Here is a 15321-nt window from a genome sequence, read left to right as displayed (position 1 = left end):
AGCTTTCCAGCCAGCTTTGCCATTTCGGCGTAGACTAACAGCTTGGTTTGCCGTTTCTCTATGGCAGGGACTCATCTTTCCATCTCTGGGCTAGTAGCTAGTCATTTCTGCTCCTTTGGGATGTCGGTACCCACAATTCAGCAACAGTAATTCAGCTGTTGCCCCACGGAGAGCCTCAAGGTCCATAAATAACAACACCCTAGTGGTCCCAGGCCCTAAGGAAGTTAGATTGGCTTCAACCAGAGCCAGGGCCTTTTCAGCTCTGGCTCCGGTCTGGTGGAACGCTCTGCCTCATGAGACCAGGGCCCTGCAGGATCTGATTTCTTTCCGCAGGGCCTGTAAGACAGAGTTGTTCCGCCTGGCCTTTGGCTTGGAGCCAATTTGATTCCCTCCCTCCCTCTCTTTCTTTTTTCTTTTCCTTCTCCTCCTGCGATGAGGCTACATTTTAATATTTTAATGTTCCATTATTTTAATGTTGTATTTTACTTTTGTTTTTAAGTTATAATCATTCATCTTGTTTTTATTATTGCTTGTAAGCCGCTCTGAGCCCGGCCTTGGCTGGGGAGGGCGGGGTATAAATAAAAATTTATTATTATTATTATTATTATTATTATCATTATTATTATTATTATTTGGGGCATTTGTGGCCTCTTTCAGCGGAGCGGGATCTGTAAGACCTGTCTTTTCAATGGATATATGTGCTTTTAGGCTTTGATTGGTTGTGTTTGTTTTAAATGGTTGTAATGTTGCTTTGGGTCCCCTTTGTGAGGAAAACAGCCAACAGATATAACAAATAAATAAGTAATAGACATCGTGCATCTTGTCACAATGGGGGAGGCTGTAAGCAGGTGAGCTGTGGGCCTCTTCAGCCGGTTTCCCAGGTGCTCACTGTTGATGGCCTACTTTAAGGCCCCCCCCCCACTGTCTCTTAGGATTCTTTCTCTTTAACATGGGGTGGGACTAGATGGTCCTTTAAGTTGAGGACTGTCCTCTGTAAAATAGAAGGCATGCCCTGCTAGCTCCCTCGGCGTTTTCTTCCTTCTGGTCTCAACTGCCAGGGAGTGGGCCTTTTAACATTGTCATCGTCATCAAAAGTTACTGGAGAATGCTTCTCCTTGTCACCTAAAGCAGATGGAAACCTATGACAAATAGATGCCTTGTAATTATAAATATTTATTCCAACGAAACAGCTGCATTACAAGACATTCCTTTCCATAATGATCTTCAATGATATAGAGGTTTCCCATACATTGGAATTTCTCAGAAGGGTTTACACCACAGCTGTCTGCATGGAAGGCAGAAGGGAAACGGGGGGGGGGGGGATGCAAGAGCTGGGGGGGGGGCATCCAGTTCTTGAAGTAGACCACAGCTGAAATTGTTCAGAATACTTTTCTCTGATAGGTTTCTTTTTCTCACCCTCCAAGAAAAAGGGGGCCACTTTGCAGAATTTTCTCCAAATATTATCCACCATTTTTGGAGGTGGCTGCTATTCTCCCCCTCCCAATGCCTCAGAATGACTCCAAGTCCAGGACATTGCAGAGGATACAAAATGGGGCTGTTGTGCTATCAAAAAGTAGCTGCCACTCAGAAACGGGTCCCCCCCCCCTTGCCCAGTGGAGCAGAGCCAGGCACAAGTTTCTCTCCGCCCCTTTGTTGTTGTTTATTGGCAATATAAAGATTTTGATCAGGCTTTGTCCTGAATAGAGGAGTCAGTTTGTTATTGTATCATCTTCCCAAGACTGTACTATCTGTTTTGACTACACTTGCCTTTTTATATCTTTACATGGGATGGGAAGTTGTGCCTTTTTATTCTTACTCAGCTTAGTCTTTGAGTTTAGTCCTGTCAGTTGTTGAGATAGCACAACCTTCTTGCATACTGCACTTTCAATCCGCTTCCAATTTTGCTATACAGGGAACCCACAACTTATGTGCATTTAACTTGTCTACATTCAGCTTTTGGCATTTGGCAATTTTTTAAAAAAAGTTTAACGGGGCAGAAAGGGGGCAGGTATCCAGGAAAAAAGACATTGACAGTTCCACCTGCCATTGAACCCAGTGTGGTTTGACCGTATGCGATTTTGCTTTAGGTACGATCCCCGAACCTTTGGTTGAATGACTGTTTCACAAAAGTTGGGAAAGTGTAAGTTTTTGTGTATATATAATTTCAGAAAGTGCAGATTAGGTAGTTTTGCATCACAGTGTGAACAAAATCATTACCCATTCCCCGTGCCTAATGGCTACTGGTTTGGGCATGTTTATGGATATGGATACATCTGTCAGCAACCATCAGCCGTAAGTGTCCAAATAACACTTACAAATAATTGGGTAGGAGATGGTTATTGCATTTGCTTGACGATGTTGAACACTGGATACTTGTCTATCCTGAGACAGACCATTCTTGTCATGCATCTCCTGGTAGAAAGTATGCATTGTGCATCATGCTTACCGTATTTTTCGCTCTATAACACGCACCCGACCATAACACGCACGTAGTTTTTAGAGGAGGAAAATCCGTAGGCATGCCACCCGTAGGCATTTCCTCCATAACACGCACAGACATTTCCCCTTACTTTCTAGGAGTAAAAAAGTGAGTGTTATGGTGCAAAAAATACGGTATATCCCACTTGTGGCATTTTCTACAAACTTGCACAGAGTTCCCAAATGATTTATCCCCGAACCTCCAGATTTTAGCCATGATGGTCTGCACATTATGTGAATGTTGTGGCTTGCAAGGGCACCACTGGGAGATCCCACAACCATCTCACACAAGCACATCATCCCAGCTCTGAACTACTTTTGAACACAATAAATGAACAGCTTGGGAAGGCCCTCATTGTGTGCAGCTTAGGTTGCTATTTTCTTAACCCTGTCTCATTAAGATGGATGAGGGTTTTTGCTTATTAGTAATTTGGCAAGTTCCTCTTTGTACAACGTCTCTGCACTTCTCACTAATGATGCTCTGCTCCAGTGATTTACAAAAGAAGCTCCCAGGACCGTCAGGAAAACACAGGCACCCACTTTGGGGGCACTCAGATGGAAATCAAATGTTCTGGAGCCAAATTTTTACTAAATATAAGAAAATGCAGGGAACCCACAATGGAAGAGAGAGAGAGAGAGAGAGAGAGAGAGAGAGAGCGAGAGAGAGAGAAGAATATTGTCCCTCTTTTAATTTCACTTCCGGTTTTTAAATCTTTTTTGACCCCAGGATATATATTTGTGCTGTAATTTACACAGAGTTTGAATCTAGGAAAGAAGGGGCTTTCCTGGCTTTGTTCTGGTGTTCCAGTGTCATCCTGGAGCAGCTAGAGATGGGTTTTATGACAGTCATTAGAAAATGCTTAGAAACCATTGGTCCTTGTGTGCACTTATCTGGTAAATCACTGGAGGAGCAGATTATCACCCTGTGCATTGCCAGCGTTGTTTGGAAAAGAGCTTGCCTCCTCAACGGATAGGGAATGGTTAGATCTGGACCCCTTATAGGGCTTGATGGAGGGGGGTGACTAAAACTCAGTCCTCCTGTCAGGGAACTAACTCCTCACTCACCCAGTGTAAGAGATGCCACCTTCTCCTTCTTTAGCAGAGTTTTGTCTCTTTATCCAGTGAAGCAAACAGCTTATGTATTGAAATATACTCAGAGTCGAGAGTGGATTTCATGCTCTTTATTCAGCTCATAGTGGTGAGGAGGGAATGAAAGTCCCCTCAAAGTATCAGCTTTATATACATTATTTACAAAATGGGCTGCACGTGATATTGGCTAATTTCGGAATTCTCCTGTAGGCCAATCAGGTTGTGGATTCACTTCTATCTGGAGCTGGATTGGGTGGCTCCTGCCAACCAATCATACTGCTGCATTGTTCTAGGACCAATCAGACTGCTGCATTCTGAATCCTATTGTTCTAGGACCAATCAGACTGCTGCATTTTGGATCCTATTGTTCTAGGACCAACCAGACTGCTGCAGTTTGGATCCTATTCAACTCAGTACATAACATGTATATTTATGAAACAAAGCTTTAATTACTAATGTGACACATTGACTGAGAAAAATGGCACATCTTGAGGCAAGTGGCATTTAGCCTCTTTTTAACTGAAGGGAGAGGCCGATTCTAGAGCACCATATGAAAGCCCTGCCCACTAGAGGCCAGGTATCCCATCAATGAAATTCGGCTTCAGTGCTTCTCCTACACTTAAGATGCTCTGGGGCTTGCATATGAGGACAGTCATCTCAGACTGTAGGTGGAAGAAATGACGGACGTAAAAGCCGTATCAATGTGCATCAGTTAATATATATGGCAAGGTTAACTGAAAATCTCCCACAGACGGTATCGTACACTGATCCAGCTTTTAGAGACAACTTCACAAATGACATTATGTTGTTAGCATGGCTGTGAAGTACAAGGGTGGGTGCCCCGCCCCCATTTATGTTGGCAGCGCTTGTACAAAACTTTTGGTTTGAGGTTTTCTGCTATCTGTAGGGCTCCTGCTCAAATGACTCTACAGCTCTTTTGCTGTTAAATCAACAGAATGATCAGACTCAACAATGGCATTTAAAAGAATTCATGACAGGTTGTTGGCAGCAGATAGAATATGTATTGCACAAAAATGGAAGACATTGCAAGAGTGACAAATTTCCCTGTAGTTTAAAAAACACATGGACCATTGTGAATATGACAAAATAGTGCCTAATTTGAATGTTTCTGGGGGACTGGAAACTCCAGAACATTTCTGTGCTCTGTGGAGGGACTTCATTTCTTATACTGCTGCAAATAGCCTTAGGACTCAATGGCTTTAGCAGTGTGTGAAACATGGCTTTTCTAAGGATTTGAGAATGTTCTATATATCATGATGCCTCTCGGTTTTTAATTTGAAGTGACTGCAAAAATTAGTCTGTAGTTCCTGTCCTCCCTGGTTGGGTTGTATTGTGTGTAGTGTGTAGATATGTAATGACTAAAATGGATGAGTGTTGTTCTCTGCTGTCACTGCTGCCTTGTTCTGACCAGAGTATTATTCTCCAGGTACGGATCAGAGCCAAGCCTCCCTCTGCATGCAAACACACCTGGGGGCTAGCATACCCGATCTGCCGTGCGTGCCATTGGGGCTAAGGGCTGGACACCGTGGGGACCCCTCCCTCCAGCAAGAGAGAAATGGCTAACAGGTTTTGTTTTACTTCCTTTGAAAGATTAGCAAGGAAGGACCCCAATGGTCAAGCTAACATCAGAAGAGTGTTCTTATAGAAACAAGGCTGGCTCTCTCCTCGGAATTCCTGAGATGTTTTGCTGGAGCAGAGCTCTCCAATTTCACCTCCATGTTTCACTTTAGGCAAAATGCTTTGGCATCTTGGGAATTCAGAGCAGTGAAGGAGGGAGCTAATAACTCCTCACTGTTGGTGAGTCTTTGCCTGGTAGTTTACATTTAAGCCAATTGCTGGGTGTCTACATTCTCCTGTAAGGTTTCTATAGGGTCTAAGGCAGCAAAGGAAGACTTTAGGGTTAAATTACTGCTGTGGAATCAAGATAGTAGTCCACTGCTGTTTCAAATGGGGCACCCAACAAAGGCAGCTGGTGAACATAGATGGCTGTTCATCAGTTAAAAGGGGAGTAATAAGTTTTCTGTAACAAAGTTAATGAATTTGTGGGGACTTTGTATTTACTCAGTGGTAAGGAAAAGACACTTTGTACATGCTCATTGGTGTGTTTCTTTACTATTACTTGAGATGTTATAGAGATGAATGAGCCAAGTAGTGAAAATAGGTTTTGGTTCTTAGTTTTGGTAAACCCAGGCTAGGACTGTGCTAAAATAGGAGATGAAAGGCAGCAAGTTTCAAATTTTCCCAGTCATAAATTCTGTTTGCCACATTTTCACATTCAGGTTTTTCAAAGTCCTCACAACAAAATCATTTATTTTTAGCACACATTTCTCCTAATATACACATTTTTGTCTGCAATTTTGTTGCGTATTTTTGCAAAGCAATTTCCCTTAATATAATGTATTTTGTCTACTACTTTCACTAATATATGCATTTTAATGCACATTTTCCCATAAAACATGCATGTTTGTACTCTCACCCCCCCTGAACTGTACTGTAAAATTGGAGAATGCAAATTTCAAAGGAGAAATGTACGGTAGTTTGGTTAGCATATAGTTTCAGGAAGTTTTGCATTAATACACATATGTGAATTTCTGCCCTGCTCTGTAGCTCACTGTTTCTTTGCAGGCTGCTTTACCACCTAGAACAGGAGAAAGCAATGCAGGGAAGCATCCTCACAGGAAGAGCTCCTGAGAGGATGCTGGTATTAGTGGCACAATTCTCTGGAGAGGACTCTCTGCCTGTTCCAGCTGCTGGTCTGGGGAAATTGAGTCAGTCCAGATTCTGCTTCCCAGTGGAAGATAGCTCAGAAAGATGCTTCTGTTCCCATGGGAGCTGAGCCTGTACTGTGGCCAGAGCCCTGCTCTGCTGCCCTTGGAACAGTGCAAAGGCCAGAGGGGAAAGGGCAAGGTCTGATAACAGAAGAGAGCCACATCAAATCATTCATGTCAAGTTTTTTTCCAGGAGCACTCCAGGCCTGGAAGGAAAGATGCAGAAGAGCAGTGTCAATTGTTCAGGCATGTATGGATCAGCTGCCTGCTTGCCTTTGTCACACATGCAACTAGAAAACCGGAGGAGCTGGCTGAAGACATTCTGTGCCCCCATGGAAAATCCAAGTGGCTTCAACCCACCTGCTGCCATTTTTAATTTTTTTATATTGATCAGGACTTATTCTACTGGGAACGCTTCCTTAACTGCAACAAGATACAAGCTCAAATTAAATAACCCATTGGCAAACTCCCTCTGATCAACTGCTGCAAACAATAGTGGTGTCCCAGACTGCTGCTTTTGGTAAAGCTGACTTCACTTTTATTAGATAGCCCACGTCTGACACTTTCCATACATTTGCTGGGGCCCAGTTTACAACATGGAGAGTGGGTACCATTGGCTATGTGCCCAACGGCTTTGCCACTGACCTCCACAGCTGTATTTTTAAGGTGTGATTTTCTTGTTCAAAAATTGCAGTTTCAGCGGGGTGCTAATATTTCCCAAGCTACATTGTGGGCAAATATTCTTTTTTGATTATTCATCTGGCCCGGCTGCAACAGAACATGTCTCTCCCATATCCGTCTCTGCAGCTGCAACAGGCCTAATTCTCCGACGCTTTGACTTCACCTCCAAGGCGCAGTCTTCCACTGTCTCTCAAGGCAGGTGGATGCCAACCAACCAGGGCCATTGTTTTGCGCCATTTTCTCATGGACTGTTCCTTCTTTCTTGTTCCTAGATCAGTCACACCCCAAACAATCAGGGATCTCATTGTGAAAGGGAGGATTTCATAATCCTGCATTCCCAATCACTTTGGGCCTCGTGATAACATCACTGAGGGTAGGCAGATAACTGAGTTTAAGGACAATACCTCCTGCATCAGTCACCTGGGCAGTACCAGCCAACCAGGCACCAGGCACTGAACAGGAAGATATCAAAATGCTACGGAGGCAACCAGCTTTAGTAGCATGAAGATGCCATTGAGGGTGGGCAGAATCAGTCAAGGATGATGAAAACCAGTAAGGATAAGCGGATGGACTCAAGGATTGTAGAAAATAATGAAACGGAGGCTGCTTTTCAGGGCAGGTGCCAGGATCTTGCGGGCTCTTTGGCTGGGCACTGCCAGGCTCAAACTACTTATGGCATCTTGTTGGAAGATGCAATACAGACAGCACAGAGTTTGTTCCTTTGTTGTTCAGTTGCTCTCTGCTTTCATAGAGAGAGGATGTATATTTCTTTGTTGTCTGTGTAGTAAGAAATAAAGCATAGAGATGTAGCCATAAATCTCATCACTTCCCTGTGCTGGATTCTCTGCTGGGGGAGTGTGCCTGAGGCCTTATCAAAGGATCAGGTCGTTAATTATTCGTCGGAGGGCGATTCTGAAGGCTCGGCAGGAAGATGAGCTTTATCAGCTTGGCCAAGTGGAGATTCCGACACTAAGGTTTCTGAAAACCATTTGAATCCTGTTTGGGGTTTCCCATAGGCATCTGGGTGACCACTGTGAGAACAGAAGGCTGGACTAGATGGGCCATTGGACTGACCCAGAAGACTCTTCTTATGTTCTTATATGGCATTAATATGCATGGCATTAATCCAGTAGTCCAGGGGTCTGCAACCTTTAAGACAAAAAGAGCCACTTGGACCCGTTTCCGAAGGGAAAAAAAATGGGAGCCGCAAAACTCGTCATTATAAAAATAACTTTTTTTGTCACTTTTTATTATTATTTCTTTGTTTGACCCCTCAGAATTACTCCTCCTCATAGAAATAAACGTTAAATTAACAAGTTACCTTTGTGTGTGTGTGTGTTCTTCACTCCCCTTCAAAACAGTGACCAGCGTACATGCCCCTTACAATGTAGCGGGCGGGCGGGAAGGTGACGTCGGGACGGTGTGTGACTAACGCAAGCACCGCCCCCATGCAACGTCACAGCCAGTACAGCGCCCGCCACAGTGGGGAGTGTCGGGGCGCACAATGCGCCTCCTCCCCTCGCTAGTATCTGCCCCGGAGCCGCGGCAAAGGTGTAAAAGAGCCACATGCGGCTCCGGAGCCGCGGGTTCCAGACCCCTGCACTAGTCCCCCAACCCACCTCTCATTACTTAGAGCTGCATCCTAGACTTTAATCTTCAGTGGGAGACTGTCTCCAGGTAGAAAGGAGCACACTGACTTTTCTCCCCACCCCCTCTCTCACACACATTCTCTTAAAATTTATATTTAGTAATACTTATTTGCATAAAAATATAGAAATAAAAGTACCACAAATATTCTATAGACAATCCAGATTGGAGGGTCCATTCGTGGTCAGGGAATTCTAGGCAATGTCACTTAAGTAAATCTTAAGTAAATCTTAAGTAAATATCACTGGGTTGCATCCAATGCTAGTCCTACTCAGAATAGATCCATATAAATTAATGGACATGACTAATTTAGGTTTATTAATTTCAGTGGGTCTACTCTGAGTAGGATGGAGTGGACCTTGGTAATATGGCATCCTGTCCGAGGCCAAAATTGGACACCTGCCCCCAGCCCTTCTGCTACCTTTCCAAAGCCAAGTAAGCAAGGCCCTGGGCTTTGGGAAGGAGGCGTGAGGTTCTGACAGGGTCCTAGAGCCCTCCCTCCTATTTCCCAAAGCTTTGGGAAGGAGGACTCTAGGATCCTGTCAGAATCTCAAGCCTCCTTCCCAAAGCCCAGCACTTACTAGACTTTGAGAAGAAGCCCCCTGTGCCCCTATGCCCTGTGCAGGGGAATCGGTTGGGCTGCCCTCAGTCCACCTCTGTGCACAACTTAGGTGGCTAAGACCCTCTGGGTATGAGCTACTTGATTCCATTTACTTCAAAGAATCATATAATTGCAGAAGAGATGGAAGGGATCACCAGGATCTGAATGGGTTTGACTAATACAGTGGTACCTTGGGTTAAGAACTTAATTCGTTCTGGAGGTCTGTTCTTAACCTAAAACTGTTCTTAACCTGAGGTACCACTTTAGCTAATGGGGCCTCCCGCTGCTGCTGTGCCACTGGAGCATGATTTCTGTTCTCATCCTGAAGCAAAGTTCTTAACCCAAAGTACTATTTCTGGGTTACCGGAGTCTGTAACCTGAAGCGTCTGTAACCCAAGGTACCACTGCATTGGATCTGATTTAATATTTCAAGACAATCTTCATGATATGTTTCAAAAGGATTTCAATACAGCAAAGATGGTTTCCAACTTTCCAAAATAGGAAAGGCTTCATTTCCTATAGTGGCTCATAATGTGACTTTTACCATCACTAAAGCTTCTCAGCTTTAGTGCAACCAATTTTCTGCAGTAGATCTTTAATGTTTTGCAAATATGAGTTAGGCTGTGTACACACCAAACATTTGAAGCACATTTAAAGCATATGGCTTCCCCAAAGAATCAGGGAGAGACTGTTGTTTAAGGGTCCTTGGGGTTGTAGCTCTAAGAGAAATAAAGTACTGTACAATCCCAGGGGTCTTTGGGGAAAGCCATGCGCTATATATGTGTGGTGTGTATGCAGCCCTGCAATGAAATCTTGAAGTTTGCCATACTCCTGTCCATGATTCTAGCCAGTCAAGCCTCCTTCCCTTTACAGGCAACTTCTGAAATGAAGAATTAACTTCTTGGCAATAAAATGACAACTTTGAATGCACGACAGGGCCAATGACATCCTCTGCGGCTTTCAGCTTCTCCACTGGCTTGTCTGCCACAACCCCTGCTTGGGCAGTTCCATCTGAAACCAATGCCTTGAACAGGAACATGTGGGCAGTGTCATTGTCACATGATGCCACAACCCTTTCGCGTGCACAGCGCTGTTGTGAATGACATGTGCCGCTGCTGGTGCAGAGCGTCTTTGCTAAATGAGCGTACAAAGTCAAAAGTCCTTTAGTGAAACAGTAGGTATACATTTCGGTAATACCTAGGTATATATGCATTTTGTTTTTCTAGCTCGATCAAAATTATTTATTATTTCATAACAGATAGGTAGTTAGCTTAGGCAGCTTCAGCAGTGAGCGCCTGGCGCCCCCCAGAATTTGGCACCTGGGTGCCCTCACCTCTTGCACCCCCGGGTAAAGACGGCCATGAACCCAAGACAATGGGCGCTCCTAGGCAAACCTTTGCCATCTTGGGGTGGGGTTGTGCCGCATGCTGACACATTCACGTTCCACAACCTATTTTAACAAAATGTATATACTGCTTGGCTGTATTAAAAGCCTCTAGCCACTTTACAAGAAATGTTTTCAGTAAAAACAGTTGCAAACATTGAAAAATAATTAAAAGTAAAAGAAGAAAAAGCTTTCTTCTTTTTCTTTCAAGCTTTATGTGTCTGGGTAGGCTTGCCTAAAAATGCTTTAAGCAGGTGCCGAAAAGAGTGTAGTGAAGATGCCTGCTTGATGTCAATAAAATTAAAGTGGATTTGGCAACAAAGCCATGCCCCACGCCAACTGAACGTTTTGTGATAAGGTAAGTGATGGCATGCCTTCCAAGATTTCTCCAATGAAAATAGGGACATCCCATTCCATAATGATAATTTTACTATTTATATCCCACGCATCTGTCTGGGTTGCCCCAGCCACTCTGGGCGGCTTCCAACATATATAAAAACATTAAACATTTTTTAAAAAACCTTCCTTAAATAGGATTGCCTTCAGACGGCTCAAGGATCAGATAATGTCATACCCTCCAACATTTCTCCAATTAAAATAGGGACATCCTAAGGAAAAGTGGGACATTCCCGGATCAAATGAGAAATTGGGACAGCTTCTCTAAATCAGGGGCATCCCTTGAAAATAGGGACACTTGGAGGGTCTGTGATGAGGAAATGCTGTGGAAAGTGTGGAAAAACACTTGATGCTCCCCCCTCCAACTTCCCCACAAGCAAATCAGAATGAATACTCTGACCATCTGGTAGTGACTTCAGTCTGTGGTCCAGATTAATTTCCTAGGCATTCAGAAAATTATACTGCTTTTCCCAGATTATTTCCAGAGTGAATTTGGGGAATCCACTCATCACCGACTGCATAATTCCATGACTCCTCTTGGAGATCAGTTGCTTTTGAACAAACCAAAGAATGCTCTCTCTCTCTCTCTGTGTGTGTGTGTGTGTGTGTTTTAGAGAGGCCAAAACGGTATTAGTGATTCTGCATTTTCTAGAAACCAGTATTGCATTCTTAATATCTAAGTCTGAATGTTTAAGCAGAGGTGAGAGGTCTTTGCTTTCCAATCCACACAGACCCTAACTAGAAAGAGTTAGAAAGGGTTTGATTAAAAATCTCTCCTTCCCTGCAGATGAAACTTAATCTATCTAGCCAACTGAAGAAGAAATGAGCAATCACTAAACAGGTCTAAGCCAACACATCTGCCTGATGTTCAAGCAATTCCACAGATCCCTCCAATCTAATTCATTTTCTAGATTAGCAGGGAAAATCCATCACAAATATTATTTATGGGCTTGCAATAAATAACTCTTTGCAGAAGTTGCAATGTGTTCTTGTGAATTTCAGCAGGACTTTCAGCAAGTTGGAAAGGTCAGGTCATTCTGCGATACTAGCTCTATAGTGTTGGAGCCTTTCCCTCATCTGTTTCAAATTAAGGGTAATATTTGGTGTAACAGTGCTCTCAATGGGGGAGCTGTGCAGCAGGCCTGGGAGAGAGCCCCTGCACATTCCTCTTGGGGCTCTGGCACAGGCTGGGGTGGGGAGGGGAAGGGGACACAGGGCTCTGTAAACAAAGGTTGAATGGCATTTGTATTGGAGAAGCTATTCATTTTGCCTCTCTCTTCCCACTCTCCCTCTTTCATGTGCAACTAGGTTTCATCGTTTGGGGTTGGGTCTGTTGGAGGCTCTGCAAAGTGTAGATTCAGAGAGCCAGGAGCAAGGAAAATATGGATCCTGGGTTTATTTTAATGGCTGTTCATGAAGCAGAATGAAGTGGCAGAATTGTGGACTGCACCACCTACAGAGGTGGGAGGGTGAGCAATATTTGATGTTTCCCCATGTTAGAAAGCAAGAAACAAAAACATCTTGCTGGACTCATTTTCTACATGCATGGCTTGTGTCTGTGAGCATTAAAAAAAAAAAAGCCATCCTCCCCCCCCCCCCCCCCAGCTTGCAGTAGTCCGGTCCAGAATTTTACCACCTTGCCAGGCAACTTCATTTGGGCTGCTTCGACACTAAACTTAAACCCTATTATTTTCATAGTCGCGTTTCCTGGGAACTATAGTTCATCAAAAGTGCTGAGGGTTGTTAGAAGGCCTCATTCCCTTCACAGAGCTGCAGTTTCTCTCCTCACAGGGGATGCTGGAGAGGGGACTAGGGGTCTCCAAACAACTTTTAGCACTCTTCACAAACTGCCGTTCCCAGGATTCCTTGAAAGAAGCCATGACTCGGAAAGTGGCACAAGAGTGCTGCGCATGTATGGTGCAGACATGACCTGTGTGTTTGGGTGGACATAGGCATGTCTGGAGGCTGCCATGCTCATTTCCCACAATACCCCTGATGTGGTGCAGCTCCAAGACATCAAGGGAAATTAAAATGGCAGCTGCCAAGTCCCCACTAGTGGCCCCCATTTACATTGAAGTTTCCCACAATGCCCCAGAGCAACTTATATGAGGGACATTGTGGGAAATAAAAATGGCAGCTCTGACTCAGCTGCAGCAGGACCCAGGGCATAGTATCACAGAACTGTAGAGTTGGAGGGGATCCAGAGGCTCATCTAGTCCAACCTTCTGCAATGCAGGAATCTCAGCTGAAGCATCCATGACAGATGGCCATCCAGCCTCTACTTAAAAACCTCTAAAGAAGGAGAGTCCATCACCTCCCGAGGGAGACTGTTCCACAGTCAAACAGCATGTGTGTGCTCTGGACCAAGATGTCATGGGCCACATGCCCAGGAGCCCCAACCAGCATGGCCAATGGTCAGAGACAATGGGAGACATAGCTCTCAACATCTAGAGGGCACCAGGTTGTCCTCCCCTGTTCTAGACGTTGCCTGCAGATAGCGCATGCCGATGAACAGCCTCTGCCCTGGACTGAATTTCTGCAGAGGGCACTTCAAGGTCTAACTGGGGATGGAGAGTTCCCTTCCTGCCATCTCACTTGGGACTCTGCTTCTGTCTTATGAACAACAGCCGGTGTGCTCTGTAGACCCAGCCAATGCTCAGATTTTGAATGCATGTCCACAGAAGCCAACTTTCCCAGCTGTGTTCTATATCAGTGCTCAGTGCAGGAGCAGAGCAGAAATGCTGAGTGGCGGGGGCTGGGGGGGAAGGACCTCCCGGTAGGCTTAACAAGAGCCTCTTCATAATGTTCCATAGCCTGGCTGAGATTCAGGACCTCACAGAGGGTTTTGGGAAGGTGGTGCAGGCAGAGCTGGAAATGGATCTTCTTTTTCTCCAAGCAAACAAACAAAACATTTATCACAGATGGAGAGAGAGGGAGGGGATCCAGCTAACTAGCACAAACAAACCTTGCTGAGACAGGTGGATTTCCTAAGGAGGTACCCAGCAGTCCCGATTCACTGGTGACCTGCTGGAATGCGGAGTTAACCAGGGCTATTGACTGTGTGGCTCTGAAGCGCCCTCTCCAATTACAAGGAGCCCAGACAGCCCTGTGGTTTCCCTTGGAGCTGAGGGCGATGAAACAATTGCTGAGACAGCTAGAGTGCCGGTGGCGGAAAACTCATTCTGAATCGGACCGGACACTGGTTAGAGCTCAATGTCGAGCCTACCAAGTGGCGATAGCAATGAGAAAAAGGATGTTCTTCACCGCCTCTATTGCATTTGCAGAAAACAGCAGCAGGAGACTCTTTCAGGTGGTTCACAATCTATCAGAACCACTTTCGTCACTGGGGCCTGGTAGGAACCCCAAGATCTCCTGCAATGATTTTGCAAAGTATTTTTTCAGATAAAGTCGCTCCGATTCGGAAGGAGGTAGACTCCACCGAGGGAGCAGGGCCAGGGCGGGAGAGTGCTGGACTCCTGTCTAGTCGTGCTATATGGGATCAATTCCAATCTGTTACCTCCGAGGATGTGGACAGGCTGCTTGGATGAATGAAACCAGCCACCTGTCTCCTTGATCCATGTCCATCCTGGCTGATAAAAGCGAGCCGGGAAGGGCTGGGCGATGGGCTCTGCAGGGTGGTGAATGCTTCCCTCTGCGAGGGAGCTTTCCCAGACCCGCTGAAAGAAGTGGTCATTAAACCGCTTCTTAAAAAAACATCTTTAGACCTGGCCAATTTGGCCAACTATCACCCAGTCTCAAATCTTCTATTCTTGGGCAAGGTGATTGAGTGGGTGGTTGCTGAACAACTCCAAGCATGCCTGGAAGATGCGGACCATTTGGATCCTTTCCAACTGGGATTCAGGCCTCCTCATGGGACTGAAACTGCCTTGGTCGCACTGGTCGATGATCTCCAGCGGGCTAGGGACAAAGGTGAGAGCTGTTTCCTAGTTCTGCTGGATCTCTCAGCGGCCTTTGATCCGATTGATCATGACATCCTTCTGGACTGTCTAAATGGGCTGAGAGCTGGGGGCACTGTTATACAGTCGTTCTGCTCCTTTCTCCTGGGCTGTGTCCAGGAAGTGCTGTTGGGGGGATGAGTGTTCAGACCCCTGGGCTCTCACTTGTGGGGTGCCTTAGGGTTCCGTCCTCTGCCCCATGCTTCATATAGGCATCTATATGAAGCCGCTGGGAGAGATCACCAGGGGGTTAGGGCTGGGTGTTCATCAGTATGCGGATGATTATCAGCTCTATCTCTC

Source organism: Podarcis tiliguerta, assembly GCF_965153285.1.
Source record: "Podarcis tiliguerta genome assembly, chromosome: 8".
Lineage (NCBI taxonomy): Eukaryota > Metazoa > Chordata > Lepidosauria > Squamata > Lacertidae > Podarcis > Podarcis tiliguerta.
The sequence above is the reverse complement of the archived record's forward strand: the minus strand, read 5'-3'. Positions refer to the sequence as shown.